This window comes from Pelodiscus sinensis, chromosome 1, assembly GCF_052426305.1.
Source record: "Pelodiscus sinensis isolate ZL-2025 chromosome 1, ASM5242630v1, whole genome shotgun sequence".
In the NCBI taxonomy this organism is placed as follows: domain Eukaryota; kingdom Metazoa; phylum Chordata; order Testudines; family Trionychidae; genus Pelodiscus; species Pelodiscus sinensis.
In genome coordinates this window covers 327773758-327790533 of record NC_143052.1, presented here as the reverse complement: position 1 = coordinate 327790533, position 16776 = coordinate 327773758, and positions in this window count along the sequence as shown.

Genomic DNA, 16776 nt, shown 5'->3' with positions numbered 1-16776 from the left:
ACAGATGGCAGAACAAGGAGCAATGTTCTCAGGTTGTGGTGGGAGAGGTCCAGGTTGGATATTAGGAAAAACTATTTCACTAGAAGAGTGGTAAAGCACTGGAATGGGTTACCTAGGGAAGTAGTGGTGTCTCCATCCCTAGAGGAGTTTAAGTCTCGGCTCGACAAAGCCCTGACCGGGTTAATTTAGTTGGGATTGGTCCTGTCTAGAGTAGGGGGCTGTACTTGATGACCTTCTGAGGTCTCTTCCAGCTCTATGGTTCTATGATTCTATGATTTTACTATAGATCAAATTCTTGCCCAGTCTTTACTCAGAGTACAGAGCTGGTTCCATTGTCAGCTGACACATAGGGTTCAGGCTTAAGCCCCAGTGAATTCATCACCTCTGGGTCCAATAAACTACTATTGCTTCCTGCAATACCATCAACAAGAAGCAGCAGTTTCTTCCTCCATTTTGTCTACAAGGCCCATTGCGGAGCAAGAACTAGAAGGAATTCTGCTTCTCAGTGCAAAGTGGTCCATTGGGGTACCATTGGTTCCCCATCTGTCCCCAGAACTATGACTCTTCCAGTAGAGAAGGAGCAGATAGGACCTTAGATGTGAGTGAGGGATTTGGAATACTAGGCCAAGTGCAAGTGCAAGAATGGAGGTTTGTAAGATGGGGGAGGTGGGAACTGCAGTTTGGGGAAAGTAGGCAGATGATGCAGAGGGTTGTGTGCATGTGGTGGCACTCTATAAGGTGAGCAGGGATGGTTCATTTGTGTGCTGGGAGGGTGTGACCCTAAGAGCATACCAGGCTCACAGAGGAAAGAGGCTCACTGATATCAAGCAATGAGTTCCATATGGTCTGACCAATGCAGTATACCTCAACTCACTATTGTTATAATCTGTATCTGAAGAAATTAATGGAGATTGCCTATCTCCTAGAACTGGAAGGGATCTTGAAAGGTCATTGAGTCCCATCCCCTGCTTTCACAGCAGGACCAAGTACCATTCCTGACAAATTTTGCCCCAAATCCCTAAATGGCCTCCGCAAGGATTGAACTCACAACTCTGGGTTTAGCAGGCCAATGCTCAAACAACTGAGCTATCCCTCCCCTGAAAGGTATCATATAATGTGTCATTGGAAAACTAAGAAATCACTGATCATTAGTAATCTTATTTGTAGCAGATGAGTATTGAGAGTCATGATTTTATGCTGGAATCAGGACTAATGTGTGTTTAAACGAGCATATCGGGGTGGGGGGGGATTTGGTAAACAGGTTTGCCCTAGAGACAAAGGAATGTGTGTGCTTCTCTGACCAGCCCAATCATTAGGCAGAGACAATGAAGGTCCATTTACATATTAGGTAAACGGACCTAACAAGCAAACAAGTAGGGGGAAGAAGAGAAACTTTATCTGGTCTATGAAGACAGAGATCTGAACCTCTATAGTAAGCAACTGAATCAGCTGCTTGCATACAATGTCACTACAGGCAGTCCCCGAGTTATGCAGATCCGACTTACGTCGGATCCGCAGTTACGAACGGGGCCCTCCCTCACCCTGGTCTCCAGCAGACCAGGGAGAGGAAGCAAAGCGGCAGAACATGCGGGCAGCAGACGGGCTGTCCGCTGCCCGCGTGCTCCGCGGCTTTGCTCTGCTTTGCTCCCTGTCCCCCTGGTCTGCAGGGGGACGGGGAGCAAAGCAGAGCAAAGCCGCGGAGCACGCGGGCAGCGGACAGCCCAGACGCGTCTGGGCTGTCCGCTGCCTGCGTGTTCCGCGGCTTTGCTCCCCGTTCCCCTGGTCTGCAGACCAGGGGGACGGGGAGCAAAGCAGAGCAAAGCCACGGACCCCGAGGGCAGCAGGACAGCCACGGCGCATCTGGGCTGTCCCGCTGCCCCCGTGCTCCGCGGCTTTGCTCCGGACGCCTGTGGTACAGCAGCTGGGGCACTGCCGGTTGGTCCCGTAGCGCCGCTCTGGGCGCTACTGGACCAACCCGGCAGCACCCCAGCTGCTCTGCCCCAGGCGTCCTGATTCAGCCACTGCTGGTCAGTTTCAGCAGCGGCTGAATCAGGACGCCTGGGGCAGAGCAGCTGGGGTGCTGCTGGGTTGGTCCAGTAGTGCCGAGGAGCGGCGGCGCTACTGGACCAACCCAGCAGCACCCCAGCTGCTCTGCCCCAGGCGTCCCCAAGTCAGCCGCTGCTGAAACTGACCAGTGGCTGACTTCAGGAAGGACGCCAGTTCCAACTTACATAGGATTCAACTCAAGAATAAACCTACAGTCCCTATCTTGTATGTAACCCGGGGACTGCCTGTATATGAAAAAAGTGTAACTAGCAAGGTGTTTTAGCAAAGCCTATGACACACAAGTGATTAATATCACAAGCTGTGTGTTATAAAGATCCTATTCCCCTGTAGTGGATCCTGTGCTTCCTGGTAGCAATAGGCTGAGTATTTCCCCCCAAATCTGTTGGCCTCAGTGGCTCACGACTGCTTCTTTACTTCAGAGCAAGCCATAGTCTGATTTAGCCACTTTCATCATTGTTTAGCAGAAGGAAAAAGGGGGGGGGGAGAAATGTAGTTTCTGGTGGCCTCTCCAGGTATGGAGGCAACAGACTAGACTCCTTATCTCAGTCTCTCCCCCTCTAGCAGGGTTTCTTTTCTCTCTGACCCCCCAGGGCTCTTCATTGGCAAGAGGTGTTCCAAACAACCTAATTGTCTCAACTAGTTCTAGCAAGTTCTTGATCACCTCCAAGTGTCTTAATTAACCTGGGTATGCCTTCTTTGGTGATCAGGGAAACAGAAATGGCTGCGTCTAGACTGGCATGATTTTGCGGAAATACTTTTAACGGAAAAGTTTTTCTATTAAAAGTATTTCCGCAAAAGCGCGTCTAGATTGGCACGGATGCTTTTGTGCAAAAAGTGCAGTCTAGACATGATTTTGCACAAGAAAGCCCCGATCGCCATTTTTACCATCGGGGCTTTTTTGCGCAAAACAATTCTTCCCTGTCTACACTGGCCCTCTTGCGCAAGTATTCTTGTGCAAGAGGGCTTTTTCCCGAGCAGGAGCATGAGAGTATTTGCGCAAATACATTACAAAGTCAGTGCTCTTGCGCAAATTCAAGCGGCCAGTATAGACAAACTAAGAACTCTAGATAAAGCCCAAGTAATGAAATCTTAGGTATATGAGGCTTTTATAGAAAGTAACAATTAATCTTTTCTGAGAAGGCAGTAGAGAAGGCTAATTCTTTTGTGAGACTATAAAGTTTTGAGGATCAGTGAAGTGAAAATTAATTAGGTTTTACTGTAATGTAAAATAAGGAGTATATAGAAGTGCATTTTTCATTACTAAAATGCATCTCTTTGTTTCTGCAATACTATTCATGGTAATACAAAAGATACTGCTCTGCATGAGTAAGAGTGACTGAATCCAGCTCACAGTTTGAGTCTGAAAGGAGTGATCTTTATTTTTTTCAGAGGTTAGTTAATAATACATAGAATATTGAATAGAAACGCCAAAGAAAAACAGCGCTTTAAAAATGTCAAGATAGATTGTGATACATGATGTTGCCTTTTTAATGTTTAGCTTAAGAAATTGTAACTTTGCCAATTAGCTTGGACATAATACAGAACCAAAATGGTGAGATTCCAAAAAAAACCAAAAAAAAAAAAACCAAAAAACCAACCCAAAACTGATTATTTCCCCCTTTTCTTCACCACCAAATTCATGGCAATATGCAACACATTCTTTTTAAGGCTTCTTAAAAGCAAATAAAAAGTCCAGTTTGAATATAGTACCCCCTTAATGAATGTTTTATTGTTGTTTCTCTTTCATACTCTTTGTGCTCAAAGGCTGTGTCTAGACTGGCAAGTTTTTCTGCAAAATCATTTGCTTTTGCGGAAAAACTTGCCAGCTGTCTACACTGGCTGCTTGAATTTTCGGAAAAGCACTGACAATTTCATGTAAGATCGTCAGTGCTTTTCCGGAAATACTATGCTGCTCCCGTTCGGGCAAAAGTCTTTTTCCGAAAGACTTTTGCGCAAAAGGGCCAGTGTAGACAGCACAGTAGTGTTTTCCGCAAAAAAGCCCCGATTGTGAAAATGGCAATCGGGGCTTTTTTGCGGAAAACCACGTCTAGATTGGCCACGGATGCTTTTCCGCAAAAAGTGCTTTTGTGGAAAAGCCTCCTGCCAATCTAGACGTGCTTTTCCGAAAATGCTTTTAATGGAAAAGTTTTCCGTTAAAAGCATTTTCTGAAAATCATGCCAGTGTAGACGTAGCCAAAGAGAAAGGCTGTTAAATATGTGGGGGCAGATCCTCCACTGGTATAAAATTTCACAGCTAGTAGAAAACTGAGCTCCAGAACTCTAATTTACACCAATGGAGATAGATCAAACTTACCCGAAGAAGTGGGCTGTGCCCACGAAATCTCATGATACCATCTACATCCGTGGTCACCAACCAGTCAATCGCGAGGCCTCGACCAGTTGATGGCGAGGCGTCCTGTCTGCCCCACCCCCATTTTCCTCCCACCCCCAAGAAGCCCCACTACCTACCTCCAGTGAAAATGGAGGTAGTGTAGGCTTCCCGGGGATGGACAGAAGTCCCGCAGCTTAGTGCCACTTCTGGCGATTCTGGAAGGAGCGCTAGCTGCTCTGCCGGTGTACTGCGGGAGGGAGCATCGGCTCCCTGCACTTCACGGGAGGGGAGAGTCAGCCCCGAGGGTGGCGCGCGCGCGGGGTTTCCCTGCGCCGGAGGGGGGGGTCGGCCCTGGGGTAGGCGCGAGCGGGGTTTCCCTGCGTTGGGGTGGTCAGCTCTGGGGCAGGTGTGCGCGCGCGGGGCTTCCCTGCGCTGGGGGGGTCGGACCCGGGGCAGGTACGCGCTGGTTTCCCTCTGTGGGCAGGGGAATCCTGGGAGGAGGCAGATACAGGGGACTCTCTGCCTCCACTGGCACCCCGCTCCCCAGCCACAGAACTCTGTTCCCATTCCCGTGTCCTCACTCCCCAAACTCTGTCCCCACTCCCCGTCCCCACTCCCCAACTCTGTCCCCACTCCCCTGTCCCCAGCCACAGAATTCTGTCCCCACTCTCCTGTCCCCAACCACAGAATTCTGTTCCCATTCCCCTGTCCCCAGCTACAGAACTCTGTCCCTATTCCTGTCCCCACTGGCACCCTGTCCCTAGCTGCAGAAACCTGTCCCCACTGGCACTCTGTCCCCTGCTGCAGAACCCTGTCCTCTGCCCTCCCAGCACCCTGTTCCCACTCCCCTGTCCCCAGCCGCAGAACTCTGTCCCCACAAAATGTATAATTATAAATGCTTCATTTTAGATTTAAATAGCATGAATAAAATACAGACCATTTATTTCATAACTATAAACACGTGATTTTAATTTTATACATCACATAATTTAAAAATAAACTGTTTATCAGAGTGTGTAAGTAAGGGCTGGGGATAGCAAATGATGAACAGGAGGAGAAAAGAGAGGGCGGGGCTTCAAGGAAGGGGCGGGGCGGTAGATCTTCGCCTGTTCGGAGATTTAAAAAGTGATCTTGGGTGTAAAAAGGTTGGAGACCACTGATCTACATGTTTTGTTAGTCTATAAAGTGCTACCAGACCATTTGTTGTTTTTACCTCCCTTTGTAGGTCAAAACAAAAACATATCAAAGGACAGTTCAAAGACAGTGGAATGGTTGTTTATGCTTCAAATCTCCAAACCAAAATCTGTCTGTGTTAGTCATTAGCTAACTTTCTTCAGACTTCCTGGAGTGATTAATGTGCTCTAAACAAACACACACAAAAAAAGCCCTAAAATATTTAGAAAAAACCCTGAACTTTGTCTGTGGTGTGGTCAGTAAACAAGATGAGAATGTGTATGTATGTGTGAGTGTTTGTCACCCTCCACTATTGATTTTTAAGGCAATGAAAGCCTTGCTCTGTTCCACTGATCAATATCTCCTGGTTATATTGAGCAACTATGAATCAGTGCTGGATTGAGTTTTGTTTTTTGTTTGTTTTTGCTCATAAACTGGTTGTTAACTTTCCAATTACACTTAGTGGCACAAATAATGAGAAAAGAAACCTAACATATAAATGAATCTACACTGTATTAAGAATTAGAATACCAGCAAATAATATTACTTAGTATAGGATAATGTGTGATTTGGAATTGAATGATGCCATCATTCTGCCTTGCAGGACACGTTTGATTGTCCATTTACTCTTTTAATAGCACTGTTTTTTCTATTAATGTAGGGTCGATGTACTGACTACAACATACTTTCCTGGTTGTTTACATTTAAAAGATGAAATTCTACTGTAATTTATACTGGTATAAAACTGGAATGAAATCACAACCATCACTCCAGGTTAAACACTAGGGCTACATCTACACTGGCCCCTTTTCTGGAAGGGGCATGTAAATTTCAGCAGTCGTCATAGGGAAATCCGCGGGGGATTTAAATATCCCCCGCGGCATTTAAATAAAAATGTCCGCCGCTTTTTTCCGGCTTTTAAAAAAGCCGGAAAAGAGCGTCTAGACTGGCCCCAATCCTCCGGAAAAAGTGCCCTTTTCCGGAGGCTCTTATTCTTACTTTGAAGCTGTGTCTACACTGGGCCACTTATTCCGGAAAATCAGCCGCTTTTCCGGAATAAGCTGCGAGCTGTCTACACTGGCCCTTGAATTTCCGGAAAAGCAACGATGCTCTACTGTACAAAATCAGCCACTATTCCGGAAAAGCTACGCTGCTCCCGCTCGGGCATAAGTCCTTAATCCGGAACACTGTTCCAGAAAAGGGTCAGTGTAGACAGCCCAGTAGTATTTTCCGGAAAAAAGCCCGGATCGCGAAAATGACGATCGGGGCTCTTTTCCGGAAAAGCGCGTCTATATTGGCCACAGATGCTTTTCCGGAAAAAGGGCTTTTCCGGAAAAGCAGCCTGCCAATGTAGACGCTCTTTTTCCGGAAATACTTATAACGAAAACTATTCTGTTTTAAGCATTTCCGGAAATTCATGCCAGTGTAGACATAGCCTAGGGCTGTGTCTACACTGGCCACTTATTCCGGAAAATCAGCCGCTTTTCCGGAATAACTTGCCAGCTGTCTACATTGGCCACTTGAATTTCCGGAAAAGCACTGACGATCTAATGTAAAATTGTCATTGCTTTCCGGAAAAACTATGCTGCTCCCGTTCGGGCAAAAGTCCTTTTCCGGAAAACTGTTCCGGAAAAGGGCCAGTGTAGACAGCACAGTAGTCTTTTCCACAAAAAAAGGCCCGATCGCGAAAATGATGATCAGGGCTTTTTTGCGGAAAAGCACGTCTACATTGGCACGGACGCTTTTCCGGAAAAAGTGCTTTTCCGGAAAAGCATCCTGCCAATGTAGACGCGCGTTTTCCGGAAATACTTATAACAGAAAACTGTTCCGTTTTAAGCATTTCCAGAAAAGGGTGCCAGTGTAGACGTAGCCTAGGGCTGTGTCTACACTGGGCCACTTATTCCGGAAAAGCAGCTGCTTTTCCGGAATAAGCTGCGAGCTGTCTACACTGGCCGCTTGCTTTTCCGGAAAAGCAACGACGCTCTACTGTACGAAATCAGCCACTTTTCCGGAAATCTATGCTGCTCCCGCTCGGGCAAAAGTCCTTTTTCCGGAAAAGCTTTTCCGGAAAAGGGCCAGTGTAGACAGCTTTTCCGGAAAAGCAGAAGAAATGGAAAAAAGCGGTTTGGACGCCGCGAGACCCCGTAGGAGCCCTGGACTTCCTGGTAACCCGAGCTCTTAAAGAGCTCAGAGGCTGCTGGGCGCACGTGGCAGGAGCGTGCCTCAGACCTGCGGCCTGAGGTTTGTCACGGCACCCCTGTCCTGCCCAGCCAGCATCAGAAGGCAGCCATGGCAGCTCCGGGTGGTGAGCCACCTGCACCCCCAGCTCAGGAGGCCCCCAGGGGCCGCAAACGGCGGGCCCCATCGTGGACCCCAGGGAGCTGGAGACCCTCCTGGACCTCTGGCAGGAGGAGGAGGGTCTCCACGACCTGCACTCAAGGCGCCGCAACGTGGACGTATACAGGCGGCTGGCCGACAACCTAGCGCAGCAGAGACACCCCGCCCGGAACTGTGAGCAGGTCCACTCCAAAGTAAAAGAACTGCGGCTGGGGTACGTGTGGGCCAGCGAGGGCAGGGGGGGCAGGACCAGACGCCTGCCCCTACTATGAACGCATGAATGCTTTTCTGAGCCAGCCAGCCCCGCAAGGCCCGGATGTCCCCGTGGACACGTGCCAGCACCCCCCTGTCGTCTGACCCACCGAGGCGGGGGAGGGAGAGGAGAGCGGCAGCGCATCCGGTGCAGAGGAGGCCAATGTTGCCACCACCCAGCAGGCCCCCTCCAGCAGCTCCTCCGAGGCCGAGGCCGGGGAGGAACCCACTGGTGAGTCTTTGCAGTTTGCATTCCCAAAGGGCGGGGGGCGGAGGGTGGGGGGAGGAGCCAGGTGCCCGGAGGGAGGAAGGGGAGAGCATGTCACTCAGGCCACGTGAGCTGCACGCTGCATAGCATGAGGCAGCAAGCAGCACGTGCAACCACATGCAGCCTGGTGACCAAGCGGCACCTGGCCGTGGCAGGCAGCTGCAGGGCACGCCTGGGACCGTGCTGCTCACACACATGCGGTGGGACCAGGGGGAAGGGTGGATGCTGGCTGGAACCGGCCAGGGCCCCAGGGACTCAGCCCAGAGCCCGCACCTCTGCCAAGGGTGCAGCACGGAGAACGGCAACACTGTCCCATGCCTGGCTGTGAGGCACAGCCAGCTGCTCCTGGGAAAACCGCAGCATCACAGCCCGTGAGCGTGGCCCCCACCGAGCCCATCGCCTGCTCCTGGTGCCTTGGCTGGCCCCCCGAGGGAAGTCCCCACTGGGGCCACACATGTCCCTGGGCTACCGGGCTCGTGGGAGGGATCGTGGGAGGGAGAAGGGCCCCTGAGTTTTGCTGCAAGGATGGGACACCCCCCCACACAGTCACTCTTCTGGTTCCGTCCAGGAGATATCCCACGCGAGGGGATCTGAGAGCCCAGACCGTCTCTGCCAGATTTGCTCCCAGGCACTGTGTGGGGATGCATCTTGCTCCCTGTCAAACACCAGTGATTAGCCCAAAGCTTTTCAGTCTCTACCGGCAGGGAGTTCCACAGGTGAATGCAGCACAAGCACCCTCCCGCTCTCCACGGGGCCAGGATACAGATGGGTGCTTACAATACTGGAGGGAGGACCCTACTCCAGGGGCGGTCCTCCTTGCAAACATACAACACGGGGGCAGGAGGGGTAACCGAGTGGGCCCAAGCCACACAACTGTGGGGTCACCTGGGCTCAGGGGTGGAGGGCATGAGGTGTGGGGACAGTGGATGGCCTGCCTGACTGACCCATCCTTTCTTCTCTTCCCTGCAGCGGGACCCAGCACCAGACCCTCCACTGCAGCAGCAGCGGCACCCCCAGCTGGCCAACCCCGGAGGCGCAGGCTGCGTCAGAGGGACCAGCTTCTACGCCGCCATGTGAACGCCATGGAGGCAATCCAGGCCTCCATTGCAAAGCGGGTGCAGGGGGACCTGCAGTGGCGGCAGGAGGGCTGGGCTGCCTTCCTAACTGAGTGCAGAGGGATGCGCAGCTCAATGGACATGCTCACGGCACATTTAGTGCATGCCATACACTATGGCATGGCCGGACCCCATGCCTCCACCATCCCTCCCGGAGCACAGCCCATGCCCCCTCCTATCTCTGCTCCTATCCCAGCTCCTATCCCAGCTCCTGCCCCTGTTCCTGCCCCTGCTCCTATCCCAGCTCCTGCCCCTGCTCCTGCTCCTGCCCCTGCTCCTGCCCACCTCCCCGTGCAGCCTGCCCCGACGCGGCCTGTCCAGCGTGTGCAGGTCCGCCCCCGAAGGAGCACTTGCAGGGGCCACCAGTCCCAGTAGCTGCCCCCCTCCCTGTCCCAGTTGAGGGTCCCCCCCTCCCTGTCCCAGTTGAAGGTGCCCTCTCCCTCCCCCTTGTAAATAAAAAGTTTTCTATGTTTCAGTTCATTCTTGTGTTGGTTATTGTGTTACTCTAGTAACTGTAAGAAATGATTTGAGATGCCAACTAGCCACTTAAATTTAACAGGGTTACAAACTGTGGACAACAAATTCTTTACTCCATCACCGGGGGGGCCCTTTTTAAGTGGTCATTGGTTTGTGGCGCATAAATAAATACTGAGACTTTTCAGTAAAATGTAAACCACAAACTATATTTACATAGCTAACAAACAAGCAAGAACGGTTAAAAGATGCACACTACAGATAATTAAACATAGTCTAGGCACAGGGAGGACAATTGGTGGTGTTGCTGGCCACCTCAATCCTTTGGTCCTTCCGGGCCTCAGGAGAGGAACAGCCAGGAGATCCCTCGAAGATGACTGGAATCAGGTACGCTGACTTGAGCCTTCCACACGAACCCCGAATCCTCTTGGCTGTTCTTCGGGACAGGCGATGGAGGCCTAAACCCTAGCCTAAGCTAAAAAGAAAACCCCTACCTAAGCCCGATGCACCCAATGAACAGTCACGATGACAGCCGACGCTTTGACCCGACGCTTTACAATTGGGGGGGAGGTAAGGAGAGGGAGTGGGAAAGGGTAGGGGATGGGAGGGAGTAGTCTGGGGAGACCCAGGCGACCCTACTACGGGGCTTGGGCAAACATGTCCACCAGGGCCTCTCTGATGCGCACCACATCCTGGCGCGCCTGGCGGACGGCAGCTGTGTCGGGCTGTTCCAACGTCTGTGCCTCGGCTGCCATCCATGCAGGGAGGAAGGCCTCCCCACTGCGCTCCACAATGTTGTGGAGCACGCAGCACGCGGCCAGGACCTCCGTTGCATTCTGCTCACCCATCTCGAGATGGGTGAGCAAACAACGGAAGCAGGCCTTTAAATGTCTGAAGGCCAGCTCCACTGGGTTTCGAGCCCGGTTGAGGTGGTCATTGAACCGGGCCCGGTTCTGGTCCGGCTGCCCCGTGTAAGGCTGCATTAGCCAGGGCATCAGGGGGTAGGTCGCGTCTGTGACGACGCAGATGGGCATAGGCACATCCCCGACAGTCAAGTCCCACCGGGGAAAGTAGGTGCCCGCCTCCAACCTGCGAAACAGTCCAGAGTTCCGGAGGATGTGGGCGTCGTGTGCCCAGCCGGACCAGCCCCCGTAAATGTCCACGAAGCGGCCCCGGTGATCCACGAGGGCCTGCAGAACAATGGAGCAGTACCCCTTTCTGTTCATGAAATGGGCCGCTCGATGCTCCAGGGCCCGGATGGGGATGTGAGTGGTGTCCAGGGCTCCCCCGCAGTTGGGGAACCCGAGGGCAGCAAAGCCGGCCATGGTATCATCCACGTCGCGCAGGCGGATGACTCGTGGGAGCAGGACGTCGTTGATGGCGTGGACGACCTGCAGAAGGGTGCAGAGAAACACAAGGGAACACATCACATACGGCAGGGGTGAGTGTACGCTCCCTTGGGCCCCCCCCTTGATTCCCTCTGACCTAACACACACACACACACACACACACACACACACACACACACACACACACACACACCAGGGCCCCTCTCGCCCCCCCCCCCCCACCACTGGGCCTGTGCAAGGGAGAGACGGCCCAAACCCCTGGGCGACCCAGCCTGGAGTCTCGGCTGTCCCTGGGCCTGGAGTGGAGCACCCTCCCCCCATCCCACTCCCCCTGGGACTTACCTCCACGACGATCACTCCGACAGTTGATCTTCCCACCCTGAACTGCTGTGCCACCGAGCGGTAGCTGTCCGGTGTGGCCAGCTTCCACAGCGCGATGGCGACCCTCTTCTTCACTAAGCTAATTCAAACTAACGCATCCAGACTAAAAAACTAGTTCGAATTAGCGTTTTGCTAATTCGAACTAGCATGTCCACACAGAGTGGACCCTGAACCGGGGTTAAGGATGGCCGGAAGCAATGCCGGCAGGGCATCAGATGAGGACTTAGAGCGTGGAGCTGCTGCCTCAGGCTAGCCGAGGGCTGTGCTTAAAGGGACCCGACCCCCACCCCGGACAGACAATTCTCAGGGGTGCCCCGCTTGCAGAGCAGTCCTGGCTTGGAGTGCCCAGAGTACCCACACTGGGCACATCACAGCACTCGGCCATCAGACCGGCTGCACTTGCCGCAGGCTGCCATCTGGGGAGAGGGGGCAATTGGGGGGTTGCAGGAGAGCTTCCACCCCCAGAAGCCCGCAGAGCCAGCCCAGTCCTCCCCACTGGGGGCTCATACCCCATTCCTCCCTCACCTCCTTCCACTTACCCTTCCCTAACCCCCCTTCCTGATGTACAAAATAAAGGACATGTGTGTTCAAAAATAGAATCTCTCTTTATTGAACAAAACTGGGGGAGACTGGGAAAAGGAGGTGGGAGACGGGAAGAGAGAGGGTGGGAGAGGGGAGGGCAACTACAATGATGAGGGGTTTGGAACAGGTCCCATATGAAGAGAGGCTAAACAGACTGGGACTTTTCAGCTTAGAAAAGAGGAGATGGAGGGGGGATATGATAGAGATCTATAAAAGCATGAGTGGGGTGGAGAGGGTGCATACAGAAAAATTCTTCATTAGTTCCCATAATAGAAGGACTAGAGGACACCAAAGGAAAGGAATGGGTAGCAGGCTTCAAACTAATAACAGAAAGTTCTTCACAAAGCAAAGAGTCAACCTGTGGAACTCCTTGCTGCAGGAGGCTGTGAAGGCTACAACTAGAACAGAGTTTAAAGGGAAGTGAGATAAAGTAATGGAGGTTGGGTCCATGGAGTGGTATTAGCCAGGGGGTAGGAGTGGTATCCCTGCCCAAAGTTTGTGGAAGGCTGGAGAGGGATGGCACGAGACAAACGGCTTGGTCGCTGTCTTCGGTCCATCCCCTCCAGGGTCCCTAGGGTTGGCCTCTGTCGGCAGACAGGCTACTGGGCTAGATGGACCTTTGGTCTGACCCAGTACGGCCATTCTAAGCTCAGGGCTCAGGGTCGGGGGTCTCAGTGGACCACCTTGATTTTCATGCACACCTGCTCCTGGGTGGCCAGGCTGGCAGCTCTCCTGCCCTAGACGGCCACTTTCCTGTGCCTAGTGCGGAGGTCGTGGATGAGGTCCACGATGTCCGCACTAGACCAGGCGGGTGCCCGCCTCTTGCGGTCCCGGGCAAGCTCCTGGGAGCCGCCAGCCTGGTCCCGGGAAGAGGGGGAGGGCTGAGGGGCATCGGGTGGCTGGCTTGAGCTGTGCCAGGTGCAGGGTCTGCTGGCTGGGTGCTGGCAGGCTTGCACCTGGCACGGGCATCGTAGCCAGCCCGTGCCCCTTTAAGGGGGCCGTGAGGGGGGCATACGAGTTTCCCTGGTGTTGGCCAGAGTGGCCACCAGGGAAAGCTAGGGAGGGCTAGCCTCCCACTAGTTCGAATTAAGGGGCTACACACCCCTTAATTCGAACTAGTAAGTTCAAACTAGGCTTAGTCCTCGTAGAATGAGGTTTACCTAGTTCGAACTAAGCGCTCCGCTAGTTCGAATTAAGTTCGAACTAGCGGAGCGCTAGTGTAGCGCCTATCAAAGTTAATTCGAACTAACATTCGTTAGTTCGAATTAACTTTGTAGTGTAGACATACCCTGAGATAAGTATACCTCATGCTATATGGGGAAATGAATGAGAATTCTGCATAGAAGGGGTCATGTCTTCTCTGTTTGAGAACTGCGTAGGTGTTGTCAGAATGGTAATAATGCATTCAATAAAACAATAGAACACAGCAAGCTACTTTGTTTAAATTAAGAATGAATATAAATCCTAACAGATGGACTAAAGTGACTTTCAGACTACATTTCAAACATGTACTCTACCCTCTTTATAAGTATACGTGCTCTATTCTCTTTCTTGTAAATATATCTTGGCTTCTGTGAATATTATTATGATTAAACTCATATAGAGTTCTCTGAATGCACATGTAACAACTTCATAATGTTTGAAATAATTAGTCCTTCTTGTTTCCCTTGGTTTTTTCAATCTGCTCTTCTTTTTTACCTCCCTTCTTCATACTATTTCTTTTTACCTGCCTCCCCCATCTCCCTGTGTACCTTGTAACTCCAGTATCTTCTACACACAGACAATATAAAGTATGGCTTCTGGCAGGGCCAGCTCTAGGTTTTTTGCTGCCCTAAGAAAAACATTTTTGGCACCCACCCCCTTTTTGTCCGGGGAAGGTCTGCGTGCAAATGCAGCTTTCATGGCTTGCTGGGGGTGCACGTGCAAATGCAGCTTGTGCAGATTCCTGGGGGGTGGGGCACGCACTTCAGGGGGAGCCCAAACCCCAGGGCATTTTCATCTCCTAGGAGAGCGCCAGAGACTCCACACATGAGGACAATGGGAGGGCAGGTTCATCCACAGCAAGCCAGTTAAACACTTCCAAAGCATGTAGCTGATCTCATCACGTAGTGCTGGAGTCCCGGTCCCACTCCTCACTCTGCAAAGGGATTTTATTATTAAAAGCCTTATAATCACTCAGACTCCAACCCCAACACATAAGCTGTCCAACTCTTGGTGTCCATGGGCAAGAATCAGCCTCCCTATACAATGAAACAGTTCAAAGAGATTAAGAATACTTTTGTTTCAACTCCCCAGCTCAACTGTCCAGAACAAGACAGGCACTAGACAACAAAACCCCACTAGCCTGGGACCTATTCCATGAGCGCAGTCATGTGCTTTCTTCTTCAGGGACGGACCAAACAGCCACTGAAGCAGGGTGGATTGATTTAAATAGTTTTGATTTAAATCTCTAATTTTAATCATGATTTAAACCGGCAAGCAGAAAACCTAGGCTTAAATGAGCAATTAATCATTTAAATTATACTTTTAAAATATTTTCCTAAAGGATGGTTGGTCTTATTGATTAGCAACCTTTAAAACATGTTGATTTACAACTAAATATAAATTTTATGCCAAATTTGGTGCTTCTATTTACTAAACAGGAGAATACACTCAGTACAGCTACCAACTAAATAAATGGCCAAATAATTGTGTAACTTACATATAATCAGATTCTTAAATTTTACATTTTTATTCTATTACAAAATGGTGTGTAATAGGAACACTTAAGAGACAGGTTTTACCCCATTTATTATTTGCAAAGTGGTGGCTACTTTTTTTTAAAACATACGATTTGCATTTACTTCTGTCTGGACAGAAATTCTATTTAAAATAAATAAAACCAGCATTTAATTTTTGTTTGAAATAAAACTACCTTAAATGTGAAGGACACATAACAAAAAAGTATCCAAACACATTTTGCATCTAAAATTCATTTATTAAACAAAGGAAATGTCCATAGTGAATTTAACAGATCAATTCTAGTCATCATATTCTTCAGGCGTAGGCTCCGAGCAGCTGGGCACGGGGCTCCTAGCTCAGGGTGGCATCTGTGGGACTCCCTGCTCAGGAGATGGGGCCCCACCGTGGCTGAGCCCCAGCACCTGCTGAGCCCCTGAACTCCGCTCCAGTGAGCCGGCTGCCGGGAGCAGCCACCATGGCCCCGGCCTGCCCCGCCGGGCTCGACGTCACCAGCCGCGGCCACCCTGCACTGGGGCCAGGCGCCACGCCCTCTCAGCACCCTTCCCTGCCCCACCATGCCCTCCCAGTGCCCCGGGGCCAGGCACAGGCTCTGAGCAGCAGGGCGCGGGACTCCCCGCCGCCCTGCTTCTCCTGCTGGCCAGAATGCCACCCCTGGCAATGTGCCACCCCAAGCACCTGCATGTTTTGCTAGTGCCTACAGTCGGCCCTGGCTTCTGAAGGAAAGTGGCTAGTGGAAGTCTAGTCTTACAGCATTGGCTCAACAGGCAGCAGTGATATAACTAGGAGAGAGACTTTGGGATGGGAGCCACATATTCATCCATTGAGAGTATGTTGCTTGCTGTGTGATCTCACTGAAACCTTGAGTTGTTTGCACAGACAGTGGTTGTTTGTGAGAGCCACTGTGAGTGGTTAGGGGGAAATGAGGGTGCAGGGGAGAAGTCACAACAGCTTCCTGTGAGCTAGACTCAAAATGACCAAATATTTATCCAAAGATCTGTTGTGAGAGTAGGTGTCTGCTTGCCTTGTCTCAAATCTCATTTTACTTAATTACACAGAAGTGTTGCTGAGACAACATTGTGCAAGCTTGAAATTATTTTAGAGATGGTTCTCTCTGATGTACTTTGACCTACTATGGCCCAGGGTTGCTAGAACACCTTGCTGTATGCAAAATAGTTTGACAAGTAGTTTCCTCTAATAATTAGAGTTGTACAAACGTTTAAGCTCCAAGTTTTCAGGATTTCAATGATTTTTTTTGGCTTTGCTTCATTATGCATGTACCACCCTAGAGTTTGAATTTGGAGTTTGCATGAGTGCAAATAAACTGAAGAACTAAAAGCAAAACACAGAGGAAATTCTGGTTCTTCTGGTGTCAGGCCTACCCAGGGAAAAACAAATGACTCTTCCTGAGTTCCAACCCCTCCTCCCCCCCGTTTCTTCAAATCCATCCTTATAACACACTGCTTCGCCCACAAAGCCTTCAGTAATGATCTCTCCTAGATATTCCTACAAGTTAAACCATACATAACTAACCAATCCCATCAAAACCAATGTGTAACTAAGGGCAGAATTTGGCTCTGTGAACTTAATCAAAGACTCTGGAAGTCTTTCCACACACCTCAATGGAAATAGGATCGGACTAGGGCTGTCAATTTATCTGCATTAACACCTATGATTAACGCAGGGCAGGATCAAAGTGTTAAAAAT